This window comes from Oncorhynchus tshawytscha, linkage group LG07, assembly GCF_018296145.1.
Source record: "Oncorhynchus tshawytscha isolate Ot180627B linkage group LG07, Otsh_v2.0, whole genome shotgun sequence".
Lineage (NCBI taxonomy): Eukaryota > Metazoa > Chordata > Actinopteri > Salmoniformes > Salmonidae > Oncorhynchus > Oncorhynchus tshawytscha.
Genome location: NC_056435.1, coordinates 45,545,023 through 45,554,253, shown reverse-complemented (window position 1 = coordinate 45,554,253; position 9,231 = coordinate 45,545,023).

Genomic DNA, 9,231 nt, shown 5'->3' with positions numbered 1-9,231 from the left:
CCCGGCCAGAGCTGCGCTGGAGGACAAAAACACACTGACCTTTCAGTATGAAGGAAGATTAGAGGGGTTAGTAGGTAGAGTGTAGAGGACTTTAGCCCGGCCAGAGCTGCGCTGGAGGACAAAAACACACTGACCTTTCAGTATGAAGGAAGATTAGAGGGGTTAGTAGGTAGAGTGTAGAGGACGTTAGCCCGGCCAGAGCTGCGCTGGAGGACAAAAACACACTGACCTTTCAGTATGAAGGAAGATTAGAGGGGTTAGTAGGTAGAGTGTAGAGGACTTTAGCCCGGCCAGAGCTGCGCTGGAGGACAAAAACACACTGACCTTTCAGTATGAAGGAAGATTAGAGGGGTTAGTAGGTAGAGTGTAGAGGACTTTAGCCCGGCCAGAGCTGCGCTGGAGGACAAAAACGTCTTACCGTTATGACTCAGTAAGTAATTTTAAGTACTTTACTGTGAACTTTTACAACACATCATAACCCCAACCCTAACAAGCTACAACTTGGACCTTTCAAACAACAGATAGACATTGAGTCTGCTCTGAACTGAGTATCAGTAAAATACTGTAATGTGAGGCTCACCGTTTTATAAACTCTTCTTGTTTACATTTGTTTTCTCAGATTTATTCGGCATTTGGCCCAAAAATATTTATACAACCTGCTGAAAAAACTCCAAAACCAATCCCTGGTTAAAACTAAAGTTAGATACAGGATGTGGACAACTGACCCCCTCCTTGCTACTGACCTCTCAGATAAGGTTTGACTAGAGGAGGAGAAATTTATATCAAAAAATACATCTACACTCCTTGCGGAGGGATAGGGTTCTACCAAGAACCATTTTGATCAGAAGAACCATTTTTGGAAGAAAAGGGTTCTTTGTAAGGCAAAGGGTTCTACCTAGAACCTTTAACATCCTAAGAACCGTTTTTTTAAAGAAAAGGTTATTTGATGATTATTTGGTAGACAAGAAGGATTCGTTGGAAGGCAAGAAAGGTTCTATATAAAACCATTTATAATATTTCCCAGCATGCTCTATTGCAGGACGATTTTCAGAATTGTTTGTTTTACTGTAATATCTGTGTTTTTGCATGTACATTGATTGGTTGATTAATTGTATGCTACACAAAGATAAATAACATCTAAACTAATCCAATCTCTTAGTATTTGGATTTATTACACATGTTACTGAGATGGTTGTTCCAGTTTAGATAATTGAGGTAGTCTCAGTATTCAATCTTCCCTACCCTGCAGTCATTCTGAATGCAGGTTGTGGGTGATTAACAATTCTACTTGTTGGATATCCTAACTCTGGCTGGATTCCAATAGGAATTACACATCACTTTGCAAGCCAAGCACAATTCGACTTGCATGCCTGACGTGGCCTGTAAACCAGGAGATTCCTAACACCAATGTGCTATGGTATAACTAGGCCCTCAGAGAAAGGCCTTATGATACACGCAATGTATTGTCAAAAATAATTACATTTTTAAGGCTAATAAGGCAGTTTTATAGGAGAAGAACCCTCCAAAGATAAAAGGGTTCTGAGTTGAACCCTTCATAGACGGTTCTAGAAAGAACTTTTAGATTATAAAATGGTTCTTGGTCGAACCCTTCATAGAGGTACGCAGACCCACAAGCTACTGCGGCCCCCCATGATGAGTTAAACATTTTTGTGGCCCCCACCACATCAAAGTTGCCCATCCCTGATCTACACCATCAGCTACACTTACATTGTACCACAATCTTTCTTTGCCACTGGCAAAGTTAGTATAGTTTTCAATCAAGAAATGTTTCTGTTATTTTATCTACACTTTCAGGATAGTATTGAAAGATGCTTGTCTGAAAGTGACAAAGTAAGTTTATACTGCCACCTGGAGGCTATACTGCACATTTCAGGGAGAAAGTCACTTTAGTCTCATTGAAAAATAAAAGGGAATTTTGTTGGAACACAATCCCCACAAGGGGTGGATATACAGAGCCTTCAGAAAGTATTCACACACCTTGACTTTTTCCTCATTTTGTTGTGTTACAGCCTGAATTTAAAACGGATTCAATTGAGATTTTGTGTCACTGGCCTACTAGTATTATACTCCATAATGTCAAAGCGGAATGATGTTTTTGAAATGTTTACAAATAATAAAAAATGAAAAGTTGAAATGTCAATAAGTATTCAACCCCTTTGTTATGGTAAGTCTAAATAAGTTCAGGATCAAAAATGTGCTTAATAAGTCACATAATAAGTTGAAAGTACTCACTCACTTACTTACTCACTTGTGAGCAACAATAGTGATCAACATGATTTTTAAATGACTACCACATCTTTGTACCCAACGCATACAATTATCTGTAAGGTCGCTCAGTCAAACAGTGAATTTAAAGCAAAGATTCAACCCTAATGACCCGGGAGGTTTTCCAATGGTTCGCAAAGAAGGGCAACTATTGGTAGATAGGTTAAAAAATGAATGTCCCTTTGAGCATGGTGCAGTTATTAATTACACTTTGAATGATGCATCAGTATCAAATCAAATGTATTTATATAGCCCTTCTTACATCAGCTGATATCTCAAAGTGCTGTACAGAAACCCAGCTTAAAACCCCAAACAGCAAGCAATGCAGGTGTAGGAGCACAGTGGCTAGGAAAAACTCCATAGAAAGGCCAAAACCTAGGAAGAAACCTGGAGAGGAACCAGGCTATGAGGGGTGGCCAGTCCTCTTCTGGCTGTGCCGGGTGAAGATTATAACAGAACACGGCCAAGATGTTCAAATGTTCATAAATGACCAGCATGGTCAAATAACAATAATCACAGTAGTTGTCAAGGGTGCAACAGGTCAGCACCTCAGGAGTAAATGTCAGTTGGCTTTTCGTAGCCGATCATTGAGAGTATTTCTACCGCTCCGGCTGTCTCTAGAGAGTTGAAAACAGGTCAGGGTTCCATAGCCGCAGGCAGAACAGTTGAAACTGGAGCAGCAGCATGGCCAGGTGGACTGGGGACAGCAATGAGTCATCATGCCAGGTAGTCCTGGGGCATGGTCCTAGGGCTCAGGTACTCCGAGAGAGAGAAAGAGAGAATTAGAGAGAGCATACTTCAATTCACACGGGACACTGGATAAGACAGGAGAAATACTCCAGATATAACAGACTGACCCTAGCCCCATGATACATAAACTACTGCAGCATAAATACTGGAGGATGAGACACAGGGGGTTTGGAGACACTGTGGCCCCATCCGATGATACCTCCGGACAGGGCCAAACAGGCAGGATATAACCCCACCCACTTTGACAAAGCACAGCACCCACACCACTAGAGGGATATCTTCAACCACCAACTAACCATCCTGAGACAAGGCCTAGTGTAGCCCACAAAGATATCCGCCATGGCACAACCCAAGGGGGGGTTCCAACCCAGACAGGAAGACCATGCCAGTGACTCAACACACTCAAGTGACGCACACCTCCTAGGGACAGCATGGAAGAGCACAAGTAAGCCAGTGACTCAGCCCCTGTAATAGGGTTAGAGGCAGAGAATCCCAGTGGAGAGAGGTGAACCGGCCAGGCAGAGACAGCAAGAGTGGTCCGTTGCTCCAGTGCCTTTCCGTTCACCTTCACACTCCTGGGCCAGACTACACTCAATCATAGGACCTACTGAAGAGATTATTCTTCAATAAAGACTTAAAGGTTGAGAACGAGTCTGAGTCTCTCACATGGGTAGGCAGACCCTTCCATACAAATGTAGCTCTATAGGAGAAAGCCCTGCCTAAAGCTGTTTGCTTAGAAATTCTAGGGACAATTAGAAGGCCTGCATCTTGTGACCGTAGCGTACGTGTAGGTATGTACGGCAGGACCAAATCGGAAAGATAGGTAGGAGCAAGCCCATGTAATACTTTGTAGGTTAGCAGTAAAACATTGGAATCAGCCCTTGCTTTAACCGGAAGCCAGTGTAGGGAGGCTAGCACTGGAGTAATATGATCAAATGTTCTGGTTCTAGTCAGGATTCTAGCAGCCGTATTTAGCACTAACTGAAGTGTATTTTGAGCTTGAAGGTTTAGAGGCCATGATTATTTTCATCATTGTGTCAAGAGACATAGTACTAAAACACTTGAGTGTCTCCCTTGATCCTAGGTCCTGGCAGAGTTGTGCAGACTCAGGACAACTGAGCTTTGGAGGAATACACAAATTTAAAGAGGAGTCCGTAATTCGCTTTCTAATGATCATGATATTTACCTCAAATAAGTTCATGAATTTATTACTGCTGAAGTGAAAGCCATCCTCTCTTGGGGAATGCTGCTTTTTAGTTAGCATTGCGACAGTATCAAAAAGACATTTCGGATTGTTCTTATTTTGCTCAATTAAGTTGGAAAAATAGGTTGATGGAGCAGCAGTGAGAGCTCTTTGATACTGCACGGTACTGTCTTTCCAAGCTAGTAGGAAGACTTCCTGTTTGGTGTGGCGCCATTTCCGTTCCAATTTACTGGAAGCTTGCTTCCGAGCTCGGGTATTTTCTGTATACCAGGGAGCTAGTTTCTTATGACAAATGTTTTTACTTTTTAGGGGTGCAACTGCATCTAGGGTATTGCGCAAGGTTAAATTGAGTTCCTCAGTTAGGTGGTTAAAGATTTTTGTCCTCTGACATACTTGGGTAGGCAGAGGGAGTCTGGAAGGGCATCAAGGAATCTTTGGGTTGTCTGAGAATTTATAGCATGACTTTTGATGCTCCTTGGTTGGGGTCTGAGCAGATCATTTGTTGTGATTGCAAACGTAATAAAATGGTGGTCCGATAGTCCAGGATTATGAGGAAAAACATTAAGATCCACAACATTTATTCCATGGTACAAAACTAGGTCCAGAGTATGACTGTGGCAGTGAGTAGGTCCAGAGACATGTTTGGACAAAACCCACTGAGTCGATGATGGCTCCGAAAGCCTTTTGGAGTGGGTCTGTGGACTTTTCTATGTGAATATTAAAGTCAACAAAAATTTGAATATTATCTGCTATGACTACAAGGTCCGATAGGAATTCAAGGAACTCAGTGAGGAACGCTGTATGTGGCCCAGGAGGTCTGTAAACAGTAGCTATAAAAGTGATTAAGTAGGCTGCATTGATTTCATGACTAGAAGCTCAAAAGACGAAAACGTTTATTTGTTTTTTTGTAAATTGAAATTTGCTATCGTAAATGTTAGCAACACCTCCGCCTTTGCGGCATGCGCGGGGGATATGGTCACTAGTGTAACCATGAGGTTAGGCCTCATTTAACACAGTAAATTCATCAGACTTAAGCCATGTTTCAGTCAGGTCAATCACATCAAGATTTTGATCAGTGATTAGTTCATTGACTATAACTGCCTTGGAAGTGAGGGATCTAACATTAAGTAGCCCTATTTTGAGATGTGAGGCATCACGATCTCTTTCAATATTGGCAGGAATGGAGGAAGTCTTTATTCTATTGAGATTGCTAAGGCAAACACTGCCATGTTTAGTTTTGCCCAACCTAGGTCGAGGCACAGACACGGTCTCAATGGGGATAGCTGAGCTGACTACACTGACTGTGCTAGTGGCAGACTCCACTAAACTGGCAGGCTGGCTAACAGCCTGTTGCCTGGCCTGCACCCTATTTCATTGTGGAGCTAGGGGAGTTAGAGCCGTGTCTATGTTCGTAGATAAGATTAGAGCACCCCTCCAGCTAGGATGGAGTCCGTCACTCCTAAACAGGCCAGGCTTGGTCCTGTTTGTGGGTGAGTCCCAGAAAGAGGGCAAATTATCTACAAATTCTATCTTTTGGGAGGGGCAGAAAACAGTTTTCAACCAGCGATTGAGTTGTGAGACTCTGCTGTAGAGTTCATCACTCCCCCTAACTGGGAGGGGGACAGAGACAATTACTCGATGCCGACACATCTTTCTAGCTGATTTACATGCTGAAGCTATGTTGCGCTTGGTGACCTCTGACTGTTTCATCCTAACATTGTTGGTGCCGACGTGGATAACAATATCCATATACTCTCTACACTCGCCAGTTTTAGCTTTAGCCAGCACCATTTTCAGATTAGCCTTAACGTCGGTAGCCCTGCCCCCTGGTAAACAGTGTATGATCGCTGGATGATTTGTTGTAAGTCTAATACTGCAGGTAATGGAGTCGTCAATGACTAGGGTTTTCAATTTGTCAGAGCTAATGGTGGGAGGCTTCGGTGTCTCATACCCCGTATGGGGAGGAGTAGAGACCAGAGAAGGCTCGGCCTCTGACTCGCTGCTTAATGGGGAGAACCGGTTGAAAGTTTCTGTCTGCTGAATGAGCCACACCGTTTGAGCATTCTTACAGCATTTCCCTCCAGAAGCCATGAGAAAGTTGTCCGGCTGCGGGGACCGTGCGAGGGGATTTATACTACTATCTGTACTATCTGGTGGCACAGATGCTGTTTCATCCTTTCCTACACTTAAATTACCCTTGCCTAACGATTGCGTCTGAAACTGGGCTTGCAGCACAGCTATCCTCGCCGTAAGGCGATCGTTCTCCTGTATATTATGAGTACAGCGACTGCAATTAGAAGGCATCATGTTAATGTTACTCCTTAGCTTCGAACCACGTCCAGATAAAGCGTCCAGAGTGAAAAGTTTGAAAAAAAAGTTGAGTGAGGGAAAAACTAAAAATATAAACGTGATTAAAAATTTAAAAACGTAAAGTTGTCAGGTAGCAAAGTAAGGTTAGCAACAAAACGCACAGCAGCACGTAAACAAGTCTGCAAGTTGTGATACACCCAGTCACTACAATGATACCTCCTTAACTCAGTTGCCAGAGAGGAAGGATGGTGATTTTAAAACAGTTACAGAGTTTAATGGCTGTGATAGGAGATAACTGAGGATGGATCAACAACATTGTAGTTACTACAAAATACAAACATAAATGACAGAGTGAAAAGAAGGAAGCCTGTACAGAATAACATTTTTCCAAAACATGCATCCTATTTGCAATAAGGCACTAAATTAATAATGCAAAAAATGTGGCAAAAATGTGGCAAAAATACATTTTTTCCCCTGAAATAAAAATGTTATGTTTGGGGTGAATCCAACACAACACATCACTGAGTACCATTCTTCATATTTTCAAGCATGGTGGTGGCTGCATCATGTTATGGGTATGCTTGTCATCGGCAAGGACTAGGAAGTTTTTTTTAGGATAAAAAGAAACGGAATAGAGCTAAGCACAGGTTCAGTCTGCTTTCCAACAGACACTGGGAGGCAAATTCACCTTTCAGCAGGACAATTACCTAAAACACAAGGCCAAATATAGACTGGAGTTGCTTAATAAGATGATATTGAATGTTCCTGAGTGGCCAAGTTACAGTTTTGACTTAAAAATTGGCTTGAAAATGTAATCGTTGCCAAAGGGGATTCTAACATGCATTGAATACTTCTCTAATCAAGAAACTGTATATTAGTGTTTTATATTCCATACATCTAAAAAATATGTTATAATTTGTTTTCCACTTTGACATAGTATTTTGTGTAGACCTTGGACAAACAATTACAAGTAATCAATTTTAATCCCACTTTGTAACACAACAAAATGTGGAAAAGTCAAGGGGTGTGAATACTTTCTGAAGGCACTGTAGGAGAGTAGAACATTTGTAATTGATGGTATAGAGGGACATGGGTCCACTGGCATCTTTAGTAATGGTCCAGTTGCATCATGGGTTTCTCTGCCCCTGTACTTGGAAATCTGCTGTGAGGACTCTGGTACTAGCGGAGTGAGGAGATGAGGGCCCTTGTTGTACTTTTATCCAATATGATGGTGTGTCTGCATGTCAGAGGGCCAATAAAAACAATCAGGGGCCAGAGATCAAACCAGGGCCCCACATTTTAGGGAAAGATGGTGTCAGGGAATGTCTCTGAGAGGGCTGTAGGGTAAGAAGGAATACAGGTGGAACGCTATAATGATGATATGTGATGTGGGACCAAGTTTCTGTTGTTCATATCTTGTTGTCTCTGTCCCTGATCAAATTCTGTATTTGGCCCTGCCCTATGCAAAATAGAGAAGAAAAACAAATATGAGATATAGGATCTCCCAACCTCTTGATGTTTTCTATCACACCCCAAGTGGCAGCTAAAATATGGTACACTAATCTGTGGCAGACACAGGTAAGGACAAGGTTGTAAAAAATAGGGCACAAATGTCACGCCCTGACCGTAGGTTGCTTTGAATGTTTCTATTTTTAGTTTGGTCAGGGTGTGATGTGGGTGGGTATTCTATGTTGTAGGTCTAGGTTCTTTTTCTATGTGTTTCTATGTGTTCTATATATTTGACCTAGTATGGTTCTCAATCAGAGGCAGCTGTCTATCGTTGTCTCTGATTGAGAGCCATACTTAGGTAGCCTCTTCCCATTTTGAGTTGTGCGTGATTAATTTCTGGTTAGTGTTTGATGCACCTGTCAGAACTGTTCATTTATCGTTTTGTTGTTTTTGTTCTTGTATTCATTTTTGATTAAAAGTATTATGGATACGTACCACGCTGCACTTTGGTCCTCTTCACCTTCTTCCACCAACGACAACGGTTACAACAAAGGCAGCTCAACCGCAATGAGGTTTTATTGTGCATTCCTCCTTGATAAAGATGACTAGAAAAGGCTGAAGTGGAAGATTAGGCGATACAAAAAGGACCAGGGGATAGAATAATCGCTGTTAAGCCTTCTGAATGTATTAACCAGGGCTTCTATAGGAAATGTTAGAGATGACTCACCACCTCATCAGAAACACATTTTCCTTTGTCTGTTTGTGATCCCGCATGTACAGTAGAGGGGCCTCACAGACCACTAAATGAGGCTTACCTGCTGTGTTCATAGCACAGCCTATAATGGACTTGACATCAGACAGAAACCCTCTTAACTGTTATTTGGGGGATTGGGGAGGTAGATCAGCTTAAACATTGCAGATAGAACCACTCTATCAATGTAATTGTCTGCATTTTTTCCTTTATTATTTTCCCCTAACTAACACTACCACCCCTCCCCTACTTGGAGTAAACCAATGGACCACAATATTCAGTTTTCTACTTATACAAACTATGTACATTTGACAGACACAGAATACTAGAGGCGGCAGGGTAGCCTAGTGGTTAGAGCATTGGACTAGTAACCAAAAGGTTGCAAGTTCAAATCCCTGATCTGACAAGGTACAAAATCTGTCATTCCACCCCTGAACAGGCACTTAACCCACTGTTCCTAGGCTGTCATTGAAAATAAGAA